This window comes from Hyaena hyaena, unplaced genomic scaffold (genome assembly GCF_003009895.1).
Source record: "Hyaena hyaena isolate Hyena2069 unplaced genomic scaffold, ASM300989v1 scaffold_379, whole genome shotgun sequence".
NCBI lineage: Eukaryota > Metazoa > Chordata > Mammalia > Carnivora > Hyaenidae > Hyaena > Hyaena hyaena.
The window spans coordinates 1,178,286-1,197,287 of record NW_024081011.1 but is presented as its reverse complement, the minus strand read 5'-3'; the positions used below and the strand labels follow the sequence as shown (position 1 = coordinate 1,197,287).

The 19,002-nt window shown below is 37.2% G+C and overlaps 1 protein-coding gene across 3 annotated transcripts in view; it reads left to right on the top strand.

Annotated features, from left to right (window-relative positions):
• The window catches only part of ADD3 (adducin 3), a 125,160-nt gene that overhangs the window by 46,221 nt on the left and 59,937 nt on the right, over positions 1-19,002 (top strand). Inside the window, exon 1 of one of the 3 annotated variants that reach the window (XM_039250712.1) lies at positions 5,093-5,200. The exons of the other annotated variants lie outside the window; for them this stretch is intronic. The gene's annotated coding sequence lies outside the window, so the exon portion shown is untranslated. Of the gene's footprint in view, positions 1-5,092; positions 5,201-19,002 lie in introns of those variants that run through there. 3 annotated transcript variants of the gene reach the window in all.

The window sequence follows — 19,002 nt, the reverse complement described above, 5'->3', positions numbered from 1 at the left end:
TTCTTCAGCCTTAAAAAGGAAGGAAATTCTGATATATACAACAACAAAAACGAAACTTGGGAACATGCTCAGTGAAGTAAACCAGTCACAAAAAGACAAATACTATATGATTGCACTTAATATGATATACTCCAAGTAATCAAAATTGTAGAGACAGAAAGTAGAATGGTGGTTGCCGGAGGCTGGGGCAGGGAAAGATGAGAAGTTGGCTGTTTAACTTCCTGTTTAACAGGTATAGGGTTTCAGTTTTATAAGATGGAAAGAGCTGTGGAGATGGGTGGTGGTTATGGTTGCACAGCATTATGAATGTGTTTAATACCAGTGAACTGCACACGTAAAATTGTTTAAGATGGTAAATTTTATGTTACACGTATTTTATCACAATAAAAACTGACCAAAAAAAGGAGGTTGCCAAATTTCATCATATAAGTTATTGGAGGGATAGTATTAGCTAAGGTCCCAAGTCCTTATAAATATTTACAGTATTAAAAATTTACTGTTTTCCCCTGGCTTTTCAAATTGTAAGTCTAAGAAAACCATGAAGCTTGGGGTGCCTGGGTGGCTCAATTGGTTAAGTGTCTGACTCTTCCATCCCAATTCATGTCATGATCTTGCAGTTTGTAAGTTTGAGCACCTCATCAGGCTCTGCACTGATAGCACAGAGCCTGCTTGGGATTCTGTCTCTCCTTCTCTTTGCCGCTCCCTCACGTGTGTGCGTGCACTCTCTCTCTCTCTCTCTTTCTCTCTCTCTCTCAAGATAAATAAACTTTAAAAAGAAAAGAAAAACCAAGCTAAAAGTTTGAGTAAAGTATGGTAACTCACCTGCTTAAGAATAGAGGCCGATGTCAGAAGACTTGGATTCCAGGCTAATTCTGCTATTTATTAACTCTGTGTCCTTGATGGATTTTAGTCTTTGTAATGGAGGTATAATTTTACAGAGTTGTTTTAAACATAAAATGAAACAATAGATTTGAAAATGCAATGTAGCCTAGAAGGCACTCTGCACGTAGAAGGAGCAATGTAATCATTTCGTAATCTAGACTTTCTCTGCATAGTATATTTTATTAGATGACATAAAAGCCCATCGTGCCGATTTTCTTAATGGAATGAAACTGTAATGGTAAAATGGACACTTATTGTAAATCCATGCTAACCACTATGAAAACTTCATGCAGAGTAATATAATGCTTGTGGTAGCCTGTGACTTTATGACCTAAAGACTATTAAATTGCAAACAGATTCTTAAAAGTCTGTAAAGACCTTAACCCAAAAAAAGAAGAAAAATGCATCACAATTCCAGGTGTTCTTAATGAGAAGACTAGCTGCATCAGTGTCACTGTCCTTCAGTTCCAAGCTTTAGGGCTGGTAGGGGAATCTTAATCCTTGAGCTGACATAATTCAACAAGAGTTCTTTTTTTTTTTAAATATGATTTATTGTCAAATTGGCTAACATACAGTGTGTAAAGTATGCTCTTGGTTTTGGGGGCAGATTCCCGTGGTTCATCGCTTCCGTACAACACACAGTGCTCATTCCAACAAGTACCCTCCAAAAGGATTCTGATTAACTTCAAATGTATATAATTTTTAGTTCCATAAATAAATTGCAAGTCAGAGTTACTCCCTTCCATTTTACATTTGTAAATTTTCTGTTCCTTGATTGAATATGTTTTCTTTTTTCTTTTTTTAAATGTTTATTTTGGGAGAGAGAGAGCACAAGCAGGGGAGGGGCAGAGAGAGAGGGAGACACAGAATCTGAAGTAGGCTTCAGGCTCTGAGCTGTCAGCACAGAGCCTGATGTGGGGCTGGAACTCACTGCTGTGAGATCATGAACTGAGCCGAAGTTGGACGTTTAACCAACTAAGCCACCCAAGATGCCCCTGAATGGTGTATTTTCTAAATAGTTGGTTCTTTAATGATCAATTTCAGGCCTGAACAGCAGTATTTATAAAAAGCAGGAAACTGTGAGTGAGAAGTAGCAAGGATTTAAAAAATTAAGTCTTTTACCTCCTTTCATATTGAGAATTAAAATTATTTTGAAGATCACAGCCTAGCTTAAATTGAAGGTTTTTCCCCTGCAACAGTAGACATAATTTTTATAAGTAGAATCCTTTTCCTTCAGTTTTGGAAAGAAATGAAATTGTTTTGCAAAGTAATTCGAGAATTTGGAAAACAAAGTGAGAAATTAACTTCATAATGTAGAGTGTTAATTTATTTGCTTTGATCATGAATTAACAAAGGGAAATGGAAAATGGTTGAATCAGATTTTTTGTCTCGTCAGCACTGAATAGATTCAGAAATACCGAATGTGAAACTACTGGCATAAATTTGAAATCCAAGGTCTTTATCCCCTACCCCTACCAAGTGAAATTTGATGAAGTTACTTTTTATAGTCTGCCTTCCTCAGAAGTTCCCTCACCATGCATCTAGAGCAAATGGAACACCCTTTCTTTTGATTGGTGGTCTGCAGCCTCCAAAAGGACTATTTGGACAGTGACTAACCTAGTGGGAAGATGGAATATAATCAGATTATTTTTGGTTCTTTCCAGACCCGTGTCTTTATTAGAAAGTTGTTTGGATTCCTGTAGTCAGTGTTATAAGGAAACACTAGATTATTAACAGTTTCCAGTGATTTCCTCAAGAGTTCCTTTGGTTGTAAAGTCTCTTGATGCCTTTTGTTGATAAGAGGTGGGTGTGGTTAGTGACAGTGACACAGATTCTTAAGAAATTTGTGATACTTGTATATTCTTCCCTCACACCCTGAATTCTCCTCTTCCCTACCCCATTCCACCTCACACTTTGTAAATTAGATATTATGTGGCAACTAACTTTCCTCCATATTGAATATATTACATTGTTGCTATGTATCAAAAATGATTGCCAGTAATTTTCCTTGATAATTGCTTTTGGAAAATTCCCTTTCCTTTGAAAAGAAGCAGGAAAGCTTTTTTTGTTAAGAAAACTTAACCAAGAGTATTTTTGTTTTCACCACTAAATCTTTTATCCCAGAGTTCATAGATTAGAGACATGTCTTAAACTTGGAAGGTACTCTTTGTAACTTGTGTTGAACTGTATAGGTAAACATTACAGGTTAAGTGTATTGTTTGCTCACAGGCAGCACACTATAATGAATGGTCCTACCTTCTTAGAAATGGGGATTTTGTACTTTCTGTTTGTATATAATGTTAACTTTTACATTATGCCATTTTTAACATACTTTTACTAAGTATATTCTTGGGACATTATGATGGACCTTGCTTACAGCATGTAGAATATTCATATAGAAAAGAGGTATACTAAAAACTGAGTATGGTGGCTATTACAACACATGCTATAAATATTGAGAAATGCTGTGATTCATGTCTGAGCTGAAAACAACCAAGAAAGGAGGGATCAGTGACATACCTGTGTTGGTCCAGGATGGGAACTCTTTAGAATTTTGTACATTAACGTTTAATCATTAATGATATATGTAAGTGCAGGGAATGACCTTTTTGGGGAAAAACTTAGTTGCATTTTGCTTTTTACTAGTTGATTTAAATTGCTTTTTAAATAAATTTATATAGCAATATGGAATTTATAAGAATTATATTTTGCCCTCCGCAGGGATTATATTTTGACTAGGGCAAGGGATGGGGGAGGTGCTATTGTAGATAGCAAGTATATCTCAGCCACTGAGTAAATTTCCCTGTGTCCCCAGTGAACCTTCTGGCTTTGGGTTGGTATGATTGGGAGAAGATAGAAGACTCTCTTTCTAGGGATTCTTTGTTTTTATTCTCCATTCCTTTAAAGACCCAAAGTTGAGAACCAATACTCTAGTTCGTTAGTACTCCAATAAAATGTTTTTTGGAGTCATCTAGGAAACTTTAAAAAAATTCTGATATCTGAATCTTAAACTAAGAATCTAGGGTGCAGCCTGGGTATTGGGATTTTTTTTAAGCTCCTCATGTGATTTTGATTTCCTATGAAAACTGTATAAAGTTTGAAATCCACTGCTCTGGTCAGTAAGGCAAAAGTAGGCAAAGAGATTTTTAAAATATATGCTTCACAGTTGTGAATAAGGTAAGCTCCCTTGAGGACAGGAAACTTATTGTCCACTGTGTCTATGTCATGTAAACTGGTGCCTAGCACTTAGTAGGCACTCCAAGAATACTTTTTTGTGGAATGAAAGAATATACTTGTTAAGAATCCATATATTTTAAGGGTGTCTCGGTGGCTCAGTCGGTGGTTAAGCATCTGACTTCTGCTCAGGTCATCTCATGGTTCGTGAGTTTGAACCCCACATTGGGCTTGCTGCTGTCAGTGCAGATCCTGTTCAGATCCTCGGTACCCGCCCCCTCCACGCTGCTGTCCCCACTTTCCCATGCTCTTTCTCTCTCAAAAACAAACATTTAAAAAGTCAATATGTTTTATTTAAAGAATAAACTATTTAAACATTAATTCTTTGAAATAATGAGTTATATGAACCAGAGATAAGTTAGTGATGAAACATAGATTCTTTTTGTGTGTATGTGGAAGAAAAGCTGAAACTAGGTGTTTATTTTTAAAATAGAGATAAGAATCCCTGCATGAATAAGGGCAAATATGTTTTTATCATTCCCCTTAAGTGTATTTGCACTTGAGATAACCCACTGGGACAAAGTGATTGTCCCACCGAGGCTAACTCCTACCATGAACATTTCCTCAATGTGGTTTTTATCCTTTATCTCTTGAAAAAAATTTTTTCTGCTTGCTGTATGCATGTATTTTGCTCTTCCTGTGTGTGTGTGTGTGTGTGTGTGTGTGAGTATGTGTGTGTTTTAAATAAAGGCAGTACTCTGTCTCCTTCCTTCAGGAAACACCTTTTTTTTCTGTGCAATACACAGTTTTTGCCGTTTCCACTTTAATGTGAACTAAGAAGTCCTCCTTTTCCTGTGAAAAGGAAATTTCCCAGCTGTTCATAAATTGTGGAGCCTGCTATGAGAGAGGGCAAGACCTCAGAAAGAGTTCCTTCTCTCTATTCCATGTGTTCACTTATTGCTTTTTCCATACAGCTTATCTTTTCATTTCTAATCTGTACCATCTACTTGACAAGATGGTGACTTTCTGGTGACTTCCCAAGATGGTTTGAGAGTTCGCTCTGTTGTTGTGTGTCACACCTGGTGCTAGTACTTTGTGAGAACTGTGGCGACACTGCTTTGCTCTCCTCCAGTTCATTGAAAAGGTAAGCTGGGAAAATTGAAAGGTTGAAAGGGGTATTATTTTGAAAGAGATTTTATGGTGTTTTCTTGGTTAAAACGCTTACCACTTCCTCTCTTCTATACACACGCCCATTTGAGCATATCTCAAATTTCCTGTGTTTTGAGCCTCTCATATATGTATGTAGAACTACCATTTGGAATCTGATCTCCTGTTGATTCACCAGAGCACCTAGTGTCCAGCTAACTGACTCTTTAAGATCACAAACCCATTCTAAAGTGGAACTGTGGGAAGGATCTGCCATACAGTTAAATGATTGTTGGTCCCAAATATACTGTTGTTTTTGCTCATGCTGCTTCTACTGCCTAGAACATTCTCTTACTGCTTCTTTTCTTGGCTCTTATCTTTTTAAATTCTAATTTATAAGTCATATGTATATAATATCTAAATCACTTATGAATCGCAAGATAGTTTCATTGTAAAATGCTCCCTTTCCACCTCTGTTGTCTTGGGCCTGGGTTAGGTACCTGATGTTTAGGAGTTTACATAGTGGCCTGCAAAGGATATAAAAGGAACTTCTGAGTTTTTTTAGTGAGTTTCTATTTTGGGGCCATGGAAACAACTTTCAGAAGGGAAACTAAGGATCATACGTAGAAGTATGAACTTCTTAAAAGCTAAGGCAGCTATTGTCATTTTTGTTACAATCTGTTTCTTCACAAGGTTTTTTTATTTGGGGACATCATGATTAAAGGTTATTCTGTGGATTCTCAAAATACTTGTCATCCATAGATTTACTGACATGTGACCAAGGCTGTTTTAATGGGTGTATTACACAGGCTTGGTTAAAGGGTGAGTATATACTGGAAATGAGAAGTGAAGGGAATAGAATTGGGGCTTGGGAACATTTGTATTTTTTTAGATTGCTACTTCCTGTTCAGCTAAGCAGAATCCTGTAACTTTACTCATAGTTAAGGAGATAGTCCTATAAGCTTGACAGATCACAGCTGTATCCTGTACTTTGTGTGAAAATGCATTTGCTTTCTCTCCTATTCATTTGATTTTTCTAATTTCCTCATATGTTCAAGCTTATTCCAGTGTTTCATGGAGGAAGAGGTTGGATATGTGCCCAGATGAGAATGTGAACAATGGTTAAATACTAGGTTATAGGCAGAGAGTGAAATAAATACAGGGTATATGTGCTGCAAAAACTGAGTGACAAGGAGAAACCCCTTCTGAATAAAATTTTAAAACAAGGTCCCAAGAGCATTTGAATGTTTTAGATTAGTGCTATAATTAGTTTTTTTCTTATAAACCACATAATTCCTTTGCAAAGAATTAAGTACTTGCTTTATATTCTTTTTTTTTTTTTTTTAAAGTTTATTATTTGGGGGTGGGCAGAGAGAGACAGGGAGAGAGGAACAGGGAAGGGGTGGTGGTGGGGGGAGAGAATCTCAAGAAGGCTCCACACCATTAGCATAGAGCCTGATGTGGGACTCAAACCCACAAACCATGACATCATGACCTGAGCTGAAATCAAGTCAGACGCTCAACCAACCGAGCCACCCAGGCATCTCTTACTTGCTCTGTATTCTAACCATTCCACCATTTTATTCTCAAAGTTTTAGAACACCCTCAGGATGTTATTTCTTTTATCTAATCATCCTAAACATCTTTGATTGCCACTGGAATAAGATGAATTAACCCAGAGTTGCTTCCTTCCTTGAAATTTTATACTCTGATGTTAAAGGTTAAGTTTAATGTACTGGTAGGTTGTGCACATTAGCACAAGTTCATTTTGACATTGTTCAGATAGGTTTGAGATGTTTTTTGAGATCTCAGTTGAGGTGCAGTGTTTCATTGGTGATTAGAAGAATGACAACATGTCCATAGGAGAGAGGATTCCAATTTGAGCATTCTGTCCTAAGCAGCAACTTTTAACTTTGACAGAGTGGAAAAAGGACTGGTCGAAGTCTGGAGATAAGTACTTTGAATGACCTTAGGTGATGACCTTAGGTACCTATGAATTCTCACAAGTGCAAAGAGAGAATTGGACTAGATGACCTATAAGGTCTTTCCAGCTATTTGGTATGCATAAAGGCTGAGCTCTGTTAGCACAAAATGCAATTGGGTCTTTCATTCTATTTGTGTCTGTTACTCTCAAAGACTCACTATATAATATGAAAGATAAAAAGAAGATGAAAATCCACAGTGTTCCAGATGGTGGGCCTCATCAATCCGAACCAAATAGTAAAGCCCAGGTAGACACAGGTAATGCTGATGGCTTCCTGACAGTGTAGGGTAGTGGACAGAGGCTTCTGGCTGGACTTATTCAGTGACACCAACTTTTGTTGGTATAGGACAATCTAGAAAAGGATTGTATTTTTTTTTTCTCTTACTGCTGGTTGGTCTTGGAGAAGTCTAAGTGAGAGAACTGACTGAAGTCAAGCCTTTCTTTGGGAACTTAAAATGGGAGCATCTCCAAGAAGAACTTTTGTAAGGGAGGAAGCAAATTGGTACCGTAAGTTCTTTCTGTAGTGCACATAAAAACTGAAATACACAGATGGAGTACAGGTGCTTGTAGAGGAAAATGAAATATCCATTTACATAAAGACCTTCCCTAACAAATGGACTGGCTAATGAAGGATTAACTTTTGTTTTGTTTTGTTTTGTATTACCTTGTTTAACTAGGTAGTATAATCGTCCATGTAAATGTTTAGTCTGAGATACATTCCTTTAGTAAACTCATCATAAAATGTTTCATTGTATGAAATCTTTAAGGACATCTAATTTAGCCTCTCATTTGTAGTTGAGGAAACTAAGGCTCAGAAAGAATGAGTAACTTGCCCAAAATTGTGCTATAAATTAGAATCAGAGTTAGAGCTGGAACTAGAACCCAATCCTGCTTACTCGTAAATTTTTGTTATTGAGAATACATACCTATTCTTTATATATTTGAAAATGTGAAGTATACCCACAAAAATTTGCAAAAATGTATGCAATTTTAGTAAGTTACTGAATGAGACTAAATCTTCAACTTTTTTTTTTCTAGGAATCCTCCCCTCCCCCTGAGCCTCTTTGCTCTTCCGTAACATCTGAATAGCATTCTGCCAACAGATACATTTTCATGTCACATTCTCTATGAGATTCTTGGACCATGAGATAAAATAATGTTAACCAAAAGTAAGATAACATAAAATGTAAAGTTTCTCTACAGTAAAAATCCAGAAAGTTCTCATATGACAGGGCAAGAATGGATAACACTGAAATGTTAAATGTTTAAATAGGAATTTCAGAATCTTAACCCAGGAGAATGTGATAAAAGAGAAAAAAGAATTCCCAATTATTTGCTGTGCATTAGTAATTATGCAGTTTTTTGCTTTTGTTTTACATAATTAGTTTTGGATGTCTTCGTTTTTTAATAGCTAAGAGGCCTAATTTATATTTAAGTGTTTTGTGAATATATTGGGAATATTTCTTCTCACTGAAAAAACGGTAGCAGGTTCTGAAGATGGGAGAAGCTGTTGAATAGCTCAGATAATGGAATGTATTAATAAGAGCAAGTGGGCACGAGAGGGGGAGGGGCAGAGAGAGAATCTAAAACAGGCTCTATACTTCATCAGTGTGTAGAGCTTGATGTGGGGCTCAAACTCACAAAACTATGAGATCATGACCTGAGCCTAAACCAAGAGTCATTGCTTACTGACTTAGCCAGCTAGGTGCCCCTGGAATGTATTAATACTAATGTTGCTATCAGCCAGTGTTTGAACGCTGTGATCATTTCAGCTATACTGTACACTTCAGTCTATTCACTATATTGTTAATGTGAAGAAGTAGAGTATGTAGCGTCCTTATTTAAGACCTAAATTCTGTTTGAGAATCTCTCAATTTATTCCTCCATGCTGAAGGCTTAAAATGGATTACTTAATTTGTTCTTGTTTTTATAGGAAATACACAGTTTAACATGTGAGAGCTTGGATTACTTCTTTTTTTTTTTTTTTTTTTTACAAATAGTTTATTGTCAAATTAGTTTCTACATAACACTCAGTGCTCATCCCCAAAGTGCCCTCCTCCATGCCCATCCCCCCTTCCCCCCCACATCCATCAGTCCTCAGTTTTTGTCAGCATTCAAGAGTCTCTCATGGTTTGCCTCTCTCCCTTTCCCCCACCATTTCCGCCCTTCTTCTCCCCCTTGTTCCTCCGTCAAGTTCCTCCTAATCCTCCTATATGTGCAAACATATGATATTTGTCCTTCTCTGCCTGACTTATTTCGCTCAGCATAACACCCTCAAGGTCCATCCATGTTGCTACACATGGCCAGATTTCATTGTTTCTCATTGCCATGTAGTATTCCATGGTATAGATAAACCACATCTTCTTGATCCATTCATCTGTTGATGGACACTTAGGCTCTTTCCATGTTTTAGCTATTGTGGAGAGTGCTGCTATGAACATTGGGGTACATGTGCTCCTATGCCTCAGCATTTCTGTATCCCTTGGGTAAATTCCTAGCAGTGCTATTGCTGGGTCATAAGGGAGTTCTATTGTTAGTTTCCTGAGGAACCTCCACACTGTTTTCCAGAGGGGCTGTACCAGTTTACATTCCCACCAACAGTGTAGGAGGGTGCCCGTTTCTCCACATCCTCGCCAGCATCTAGAGTTCTCTGATTTGCTCATTTTAGCCACTCTGACTGGCGTGAGGTGGTATCTCAGTGTGGTTTTGATTTGTATTTCCCTGATGAGGAGGGATGCTGAGCATCGTTTCATGTGTCTGTTGGCCATCTGGATGTCCTCTTTGGAGAAGTGTCTGTTCATGTCTTCTGCCCATTTCTTCACTGGGTTGTTTGTTTTTCGGGCGTGGAGTTTGGTGAGTTCCTTATAGATTCTGGATATTAACCCTTTATCTGATATGTCATTTGCAACTATCTTTTCCCATTCCGTTGGTTGCCTATTAATTTTCTGGGTTGTTTCCTTGGCTGTGCAGAAGCTTTTAATCTTGATGAGGTCCCAACAGTTTATTTTTGCTCTTGATTCCCTTGCTTTTGGGGATGTGTCAAGTAAGAAGTTGCTGCGGTGGAGGTCAAGGAGGTTGTTTCCTGCTTTCTCCTCTAGGGTGTTGATAGTTTCCTGTCTCACGTTCAGGTCCTTTATCCATTTTGAGTTGATTTTTGTGCATGGTGTGAGAAAATGATCTAGTTTCATTCTTCTGCATGTTGCTGTCCAGTTCTCCCAACACCATCTGTTAAAAAGGCTGTCTTTTTTCCATTGGATATTCTTTCCTGCTTTGTCAAAGATCAGTTGGCTGTATACTTTTGGGTCCACTTCTGAGTTCTCAATTCTGTTCCATTGGTCTATGTGTCTGTTTTTGTGCCAATACCATACTGTCTTGAGGATGACAGCTTTGTAGTAGAGGCTGAAGTCTGGGATGGTGATACCTCCCGTTTTGGTTTTATTTTTCAGTATTACTTTGGCTATTCGGGGTCTTTTGTGGTTCCATACAAATTTTTGGATAGTTTGTTCTAGTTTTGAGAAGTATGCTGGTGCAATTTTGATTGGAATTGCATTGAATGTGTAGAGTGCTTTAGGTAGTAATGACATCTTAACTATATTTATTCTTCCTATCCATGAGCATGGAATGTTTTTCCATTTCTTTGTGTCTTCTTCAATTTCCTTCATAAGTTTTCTATAGTTTTCATCATACAGATCTCTTGTATCCTTGGTTAGGTTTATTCCGAGGTATTTTATGGTTTTTTGTGCAATTGTGAATGGGATCAGTTTCTTGATTTCTCTTTCTGTTGCTTCATTATTGGTGTATAAAAATGCAACCGATTTCTGTACGTTGATTTTGTACCCTGCAACTTGGCTGAATTCTTGGATCAGTTCTAGTAGGCTTCTGGTGGAGTCTGTCGGGTTTTCTATGTAGAGTATCATGTCATCTGCGAAGAGTGAAAGTTTGACTTCCTCTTTGCCAATTCTGATGCCTTTGATTTCCTTTTGTTGTCTGATGGCTGATGCTAGGACTTCCAGCACTATGTTAAACAACAGTGGTGAGAGTGGACATCCCTGTCGTGTTCCTGATCTCAGGGGGAAAGCTCTCAGTTTTTCCCCGTTGAGGATGATGTTAGCTGAAGGCTTCTCATAGATGGCTTTGATGATGTTTAAGTAGGTTCCTTCTATCCCAACTTTCTCGAGAGTCTTTATTAAGAAGGGATGCTGTATTTTGTCAAATGCTTTTTCTGCATCTATTGACAGGATCATATGGTTTTTATCTTTTCTTTTATTGATATGATGGATCACATTGATTGATTTGCGAATGTTGAACCAGCCCTGTAACCCAGGAATGAATCCCACTTGATCTTGGTGGATGATTCTTTTGATATGCTGCTGGATTCGATTTGCAAGGATCTTGTTGAGAATTTTTGCATCCGTATTCATCAAGGATATTGGCCTATAGTTCTCTTTTTTTGTTGGATCTCTGTCTGGCTTGGGAATCAGAGTGATGCTGGCTTCATAAAATGAGTCCGGGAGTTTTCCTTCGACTTCTATTTTTTGGAATAGCTTGAGAAGAATTGGGATTAATTCTGTTTTAAATGTCTGGTAGAATTCCCCAGGGAAACCATCAGGTCCAGGGCTCTTATTTGTTGGGAGATTTTTGATCACTGATTCGATTTCTTCACTCGTTATGGGTCTGTTCAGGTTTTCTATTTCTTCCCGTGTGAATTTTGGTAGTGAGTGTGTGTTTAGGAATTTGTCCATTTCTTCTAAGTTGTCCAATTTGTTGGCATATAATTTTTCATAGTATTCCCTGATAATTGCTTGTATTTCTGAGGGGTTGGTTGTAATAAGTCCATTTTCATTCATAATTTTGTCTATTTGGGTGCTCTCTCTTTTCTTTTTGATAAGCCTGGCTAGAGGTTTGTCAATTTTGTTTACTTTTTCAAAAAACCAACTCTTGGTTTCATTGATCTGTTCAATTGTTTCTTTGGTCTCTATGTTGTTTATTTCTGCTCTAATTTTTACTATTTCTCTTCTTCTACTGGGTTTAGGGCGTTCTTGTTGCTCTGCCTCTAGCTCCTTTAGGTGAGCTGTTAGATTTTGGACTTGTGCTTTTTCTAATCTCTTGAAATAGGCCTGGAGAGCAATGTACTTTCCTCTTAGGACTGCCTTGGCCGCATCCCATAGATTTTGAATTGTTGTGTTTTCATTTTCATTTGTTTCCATATATTTTTTAATTTCCTCTCTAATTGCCTGATTGGCCCATTCATTCTTTAGAAGGGTGTTCTTTAACCTCCATGTTTTTGGCGGTTTTCCAGACTTCTTCCTGTAATTGATTTCAAGTTTCAAAGCATTGTGATCTGACAGTGTGCATGGTATGATCTCTATTCTTTTATATTTATTGAGGGCTGCTTTATGTCCCAGTATGTGATCTATCTTGGAGAATGTGCCATGCGCACTTGAGAAGAAAGTAAATTCCCTGGCCTCAGGATGTAAAGTTCTAAATATATCCGTCAGATCCATCTGGTCCAATGTGTCTTTCAAGTCCATTATTTCTTTAGTGATTTTCTGTCTGGTTGACCTATCCATTGCTGTAAGCGGAGTATTAAAGTCCCCTGCTATTAGCACATTCTTATCTATAAGCTTGTTTCTGTTTGTGATTAATTGTTTTAGATATTTAGGTGCTCCCATATTCGGTGCGTAGACATTTATGATTGTTAGTTCTTCCTGATGGATGGACCCTGTAATTATTATGTAGTGCCCTTCTTCATCTCTTGTGATTGTCTTTAATTTAAAGTCCAGTTTGTCTGATATAAGTATCGCTACTCCGGCTTTCTTTTGATTTCCTGTAGCATGATATATATTTCTCCATCCCCTTACTTTTAATCTGAAGGTATCTTCCCGTCTAAAATGAGTTTCTTGTAGACAGCATATTGATGGATTTTGTTTTTTAATCCATTCTGCTACCCTATGTCTTTTGATTGGAGCATTCAGCCCATTTACATTCAGTGTTATTATTGAAATATGTGGGTTTAGAGTCTTTGTATCTTTTGTAGGGTTCATGTTTGTGGTTGGATTACTTCTTAAAAGAGTTTAGATTAGGAAAATGCTTTGGTTTTGTAAAGGAGGATCCAGCAGTTTTCCTGGAGAGCAGAACTAGCCAACAGAAAAGATGGCATCAAGTTGTGTGCTCCGCCTATGGGGAAAAAGAGAGGCTTTTCTCTCTTGTAGCTTATCTTAATTTTTTTTAAGTAAACCATTAAATATAAGTTTAACATATCTGTGGAAAAGTACACAAGTCATAAGATACAGCCTGACAAATATGTTCAAAATCAACACACTGTATAACAGCACCCAGATCAAGAAATGGAGCAGCAGAGACAGCTTGATGTGTCTGCCTTCCTGGGCATTACCTCCTCCTTGCTAGGTAGCCATAATCCTGGCACGTTGTAGGTTAGTGTTGCCTGCTTCTGAGCTTTATATAAATTGAATCATTCAAGAGCTTTATATAAGTTGAATCATTCAATATCTGCTCTTTTGTATCTGGCTTCTTTTGTTCAACATTTTTTACTGTAAAATTCATCCATGTCGTTGCATGTAACAGTAGTTTTTCTAATTTTTGTGTGTATTCCTTTTTATGGATGTACAATAATCCTTTTTGTGGATGGGCATTCAGATTGTTTCTGCTTTGGGGCTATTAAAAATAATTCTGCCATGAATATTTTTGTGTATGTTTGTAGTGTTCATATATATGCATTTGTTAGGTGTTTTCCTAGGAGAGGAGTAACTAGATGACAGAGCATGTGTGATTCCAACCTCGGTAGTGATGCCAAAAGATTTTCCAAATTACTTGTACTAATTGATATGAGGATGTGTACTGTTTAAGAAGTTCAGATGCTCCACATCCTTGCCAATACTTGGTAATAACAGTTTTTTGTTTTTGTCTTCATTTTAACTATTATACTGATAGGTAGATAGCATATCTCATTGTGGTTTTAATTTGTATTTCCCTGATGATTAATGATGACAGGCATTTTATACATTTATTGCTCATCTAGATATTCTGTTTGGAGAAGTACCTGTTTAGACCTTTTACTAATAACCAGATTAAGCTGTCTTTTTTTAAAGTAATCTTTAATATATATTATGGATAATCTTATCAGATTAAAGTTTTATCAGTCTACAGTCAATAGCTCACTCTTACCTTCTGAACAATACAAGGATCTTAAAACACTTTTAATTCTCATTCTTCATTTCAGTCTTATGTGTATAATCAGGATTTTAGTTTCACCTTGTTTTTAACCTTCTACATTTGTTATTGCTATTATTGTTTTATATAGTATTTTAAAAATTACTTGTTTACCATTTTGTTTCCTTTTTCTTCCATCTCTGTTCTTCCTTCTAGTTTTAATTTTTCTTAAATTGTTTTAAAAGTTACTTTAATGACTATAGAACTCTTTAGTAAGGCAGTTTTTTGTTTTACTTATTCTTGATAATTTTGTTTGATTTACAGTTCTAGGCTGACCTTTCGCCACAATTATTACAATGTCTCATGACATTTTTTCCTTTTGAAGTCTACTGCAAATCTAATTATCAGTCCTTTATACGTGATTTGTCTCTGAAAAATTTTAGCCATGATCTTCTCAAATAAGACCTGTCCCCCATTCTATTTCCTCTCTAGAAACTCTGGTATGTTAGACCTCTTTTCTCTCAATGTCTCTTAGTCTCTTGCTACACATTCCATTTGTTTGTCTCTCTATGCTTCACCTGGCCAGTTTTTTCAAATTTAGGTTCCAGTTTTTCTTCCTACTTGGGTCTAGTCTACTGTTTAACCTGTTCACTAAGTGTTTCACAAGTGCCCTCCTTCATGCCCATCACCCACTCCCACCTCCTCTCCAGCACCTCTCTGTTTGTTCTCTATCATTAAGTCTCTCATGGTTTGCTCCCTCTGTTTTTATCTTATTTATTTTTCCTCCACTGCCCCTGTGTTCATCTGTTTTGTTTCTTAAATTCCACATATAAGTGAAATCATATGGTATTTGTCCTTCTCTGACTGACTCATTTTGCCTAGCATTGTACTCTCTAGTTCCATCCATATTCACTAAGTTTTTTAGATTATTCAGTAGTTTTTCAGTTCTACTTGTCTTCCTTTATAACGTTAATCTTGTTTCTCATGCTTCCATTTCTATCTCTAAGGATTTTGAACATTGTAATACAGTTTTATATTCTGTGTCTCAATATTCCACTGTCTGCAGTTCTTGGGGGGAGATATTAAATTCTACTCTCTTGTTTCTGCTGACTTTTATTTAATGTGGTTTGTTTACTCATATGCTTTGTAATTTTGAATTTTTAACTTGGCAGGATTTTATCTGTGGGGATCCTTAGGCAGCCTATTTTGAGAGCACCTTTCTCCAGACAGAACTTCTATTTCCTTTTTGTAGGGTGTCAGAGGTGCTGCCAACCTAAGACCATTCTCTTTTCTCTTGGCTTAAGATATTTTAGGCCATGATGGGTGGGTGTGTGTGTGTGCGCGCGCACACCAAATTCTTGAAAGAGTAGGCCTATTGTTACGGATTCTCAGGGGAGACTTCTTCTTTTCCCACTCAGCATTCTGGAAAAGACAGATTTAAGATTTTTTTGGTGTGTGTGTGCGTATGCACACACACGTTTTTTAATTCCTTCTGTTAGTGGGCACATTTTTGTGTCTGCCTTTTAACTGAAGGTATTACCTTTTAGGATTCTGGGTTTGTATGTATATTTGTGGTGGGGGTAGAAATAACTCTCTATCCCATAACTTATGATATGAAAAAACCCAGTTTCTAATTTAGCAATTTTTTCTTCACAACATTGAACTCATCATTTTCAGAAAACCAAGCAACTTTCATTTTTCATTTCTGATCTTACTCATCCCAATAAATCGACTGTGGCTATGATTAGGAATTCTTTCATAAGTGTTAAGCACTTATAATTTATATTGTTTTGTGATATAATTAAATTGTCTAGTTATTTTGGAAATTACTGAAATAAAAGTATTTCCATGAATATTTCCCGGTAATGGTATGATCTGTATAGCAGCTTTATTTTGAAAAAGATTTGAATGCTTAGATTCCTCTTTTGAGCCCTAAGTACAAATTTTTGTTTTGAAGCCAGTGAGCCGAAACACTAAAGCTGTGGCTGGTTGTTCTGTTCCGACTGTACTAAAAGCATTGGTGCGCTGATTGCTTACTGGTTTATCGGGTACATCTTGACCTATGTGTCATAGCAAAGGCAAACCCTTGTTGAATGCACATTGTCCCTTTTTTCCAATTCCTGGAGGAAGGTATTAATTAATGCTTATAAGAATGAATAGATTTGATTGATGTAGTAAATCATCTGCAAAAAGCTTGAAATACATCCCCCCCTCCCCCCGGCTTTCATTTCTGGGGCTGTAGCAAAGGTAATAACTGTTTAAACTTGAAATTGAAGAAAGTAGTTTACTTCTGGCAGAAGTCCTTTCTAAAATCCTTTCTGTGGTTTCCAGGCACGTGATTGGAAAATATAGTAGTAAATGTGTACTATCATATTGCTTCCAGTTTTGTTTTTTTTTAAACTGAAAAGCAACTCCAAAGGTCCTAGTTTGGGCCTTCTTTCTTCCCTCTCCCTCCGTATCATTTATTATATTGGGCCAGCAGGAATCCATTTAAAGGGGTTGAGGGCTGTTTTAGATTAATGACTTGGCAACTTGGAAATAGCCCACAGGAGTCACAGTCCTGCTTATCTTGGAGTAAGTTTTAAAAACTCAGCCATTAAGAAATGTTTCCATAAGCTGCCTAATTGAAAGTTGAAGTGAAGAAAAACCTTACACTGATTCACATACTCTCACATTCTTATCAGTGTGGTCTGTGGGGATCTTGTTTGAAGGATGGCATAGTCCACAGGATAAAAAGCTTTGTGGTGACGATCAATAAACATTGCAGCTCTGGGTTTGCAGAGACTTTACACTGCTTTTCCTCAGAGTTCTCAATTTTTCACTTTCATGTATTACAAGATATACCCTTTTTTAAAATATTTTTTTAAGTGATAGCCACTTACTACGTCCTAACTTTCTATATTGGAAAAACACTCTCCGTTTTCCCCATTTATAGGATTACACCACCTTTCAATTAAGCAAAATCAAGCTTGTCCACTTGTTGCGTGTTCCACCCCCTTGAAATAAGCCACATAGCTCCCTGCGGGTGTGCCCGGGCTCAGGCCGCTGCCTCGGTTACTCGGTTATATGATCCTCCTTATCTCTTGTCACTCTTGGCCCCTGAGCCTGTCTCTTCACCTGCTTTCTTACTCTTCCTTTGCCCGCTTGCCCCCAGTTAGTGTACTGCCCTACTTACCTCCCTTCTAAAAGGCCTGGGAGCGGTTCTCATGAGGGTTTTTCCTCCTTTTCTCTGAATATTCTGAGGAGGTTACTTCTACATTGTCCAAAGTTAAGTATTTCACTGAGAGGGTCCTACTCCTGGATCAGCCCTCTCAGTTTGAACATTTTGCAAGAGGTTTTTCTTTTTCTTTGTCAGAACTTCAGTATTATAGGTGTGAATTCACAAATGTAAAGTACAGATGGCTTTTGCATCCGGGTGTAATCAGTTAAACACAAGGGATTACTATTTAAAAGAACTGACGAGGCATCTTTAAAGAATTCACATAATATAAACAATCCTACCTTAATTTCCCTGCTTTAGGTGTTTGTCACTTAGATTGTCACACAGGGTATGCTGTTAATAATCTTCGTATTATTCTTCATGAAAATGGGAGATTTGTTATTTAGGTATACTTTCATGTGGAAACATATCTTAAATGTTAACCTTATGCCGTTTTCACATCAATAGTAACCTGATCAAAATGGATGATCTGTTCTTGGCAATTTCATGTGGTATCCCTTTTACTTTTGTCAGATTCGCCCAGTTTTCCAGTCCACAAGAGTAACCTTTCTCATACGTGTTAACATCTTTCTGAGCCTTGAATCTGAAAATTTAACCAACTTACAAACACAATGTTTGTGATTATTTGTGTTTTTCTTGTTTCTTCCCAGCCCTTCCCATTAAGTCCTTATATTGAAACCTTTAAGGATTTGAGCCCAGGGGCGCCTGATGGGTCAGTCAGTTAAGCATGGACTGTTGATTTCAGCTTAGGTCTTGATCTCGGAGATAGATAGAGCCCCGCATCTGGCTCCACACTGAATGGAGCGCTCACTTGCTTTCTCCCAAAAGAAATAAATAGCCATTAAAAAAAAAAAAGGATTTGAGCCCATAGGGTATGGTGTACCTGTCCCACATTAACCATGCCTTTGTTTACTGACCTTGGTATTAACCTAGAACATTCTTACTTCCCCTTCCATGATGATGTGGTAGCAGATCACAGTTTGACTGGCTTCAAGATAATTGGTCTTAATTATTTTTAAGTCATTGGTTAGTGCACTGTAAGAACAAACATCGTTCCAAGAAAGGATATAAATGGCTTTTGAGATTCTTTTCCTAGCTTGCAAGTCAGAAGATTAGGGTGAAAGAAAAAGTTCATGATACAAAACTGTATGGTTTGCTAGTAGATTGTAGGGTTCCTGTAGTTTAAATTTTACAAACTACTGTAAGTTGTTAACTTGTGACAATTTTTATTTTCCTTTGTTGTTAGTTGCAATTTGTGATACTTTTATTTAAAGTAAAGCCATGAGTTAAAGTACAAGTTTATTAAGAAGGATGCTATCTTTTCATATCTTTTCTGCCAGAGTTATACACCACCTCAGCCCCCTTTCCCCCATTCTTTTAAGACCAAGATCAAGTAACCTCTCAGGGACCTTTCAAATTGGCTCTT